Source organism: Halyomorpha halys, unplaced genomic scaffold, assembly GCF_000696795.3.
Source record: "Halyomorpha halys isolate HHAL.00 unplaced genomic scaffold, Hhal_1.1 Scaffold429.1, whole genome shotgun sequence".
In the NCBI taxonomy this organism is placed as follows: domain Eukaryota; kingdom Metazoa; phylum Arthropoda; class Insecta; order Hemiptera; family Pentatomidae; genus Halyomorpha; species Halyomorpha halys.
In genome coordinates, this window is record NW_027109334.1 from 715,814 (window position 1) to 716,570 (window position 757).

Below are 757 nucleotides of genomic sequence, written 5' to 3' on the forward strand. Positions count from 1 at the left end.
ACAATTGTAAAATAGTGAGAGTTTTAGGCGGGCAGATTTTGGTATTCCTTGCCGTGAAGGAGTTCTAGTTAGTGCTCCTTGTCGCTGACCCTCAGTCCTTTCATTAGCCGTTCATTCTTACCTCGTCCCACCCGCCGGTCTCGAAATAAGATTTCCTCCTGCCCTCTGGAGTCTTCTATTGTCTGCCTTGAGAAGGATCTTCTCATACGAATCAACTCAATGAAGAAGCTGGAGATAGAGTAGCATGCCCTAAATAACTCAGCTAAAATCAGAAGTTTCGTTTTGAACCCGAGCAATTTATGTTTTTCCCAAATGAGTAGTTTTCACGTGTTTAAAAATAGATGTGTGTTCTCTCACACGATTTTCCTTACCGCTTTTCCTCCTAAGACCAATAGAATTATTTATTAATTAATTTCTTTCTTCACAGTTTCCCAATTAATTAATATTAGTGAGTTAGGGATAACTAATTTCTGATTTCGACTTTTCTCATCAGATTAAACCCCCCCCCCCCAAAAAAAAGCGCGGAATATAAAAATAAAAAAAAATCCTGTAACCCATTTGCCTCTAAATAACTCGCTTTTATCATGCTTTTAATTTCGATAATACTTCAATTCTTGCTACTGTCCCAGCCATAAAAAAAACGTCCCATTTTTGAGTCCATTCAGATAAATTTAACAGAGAATTTCGTCAATCATAAAGTCGATGAAGACTGCATTTCCCTGACATACGGACACATTTTGAACCTTATAAAACCCTC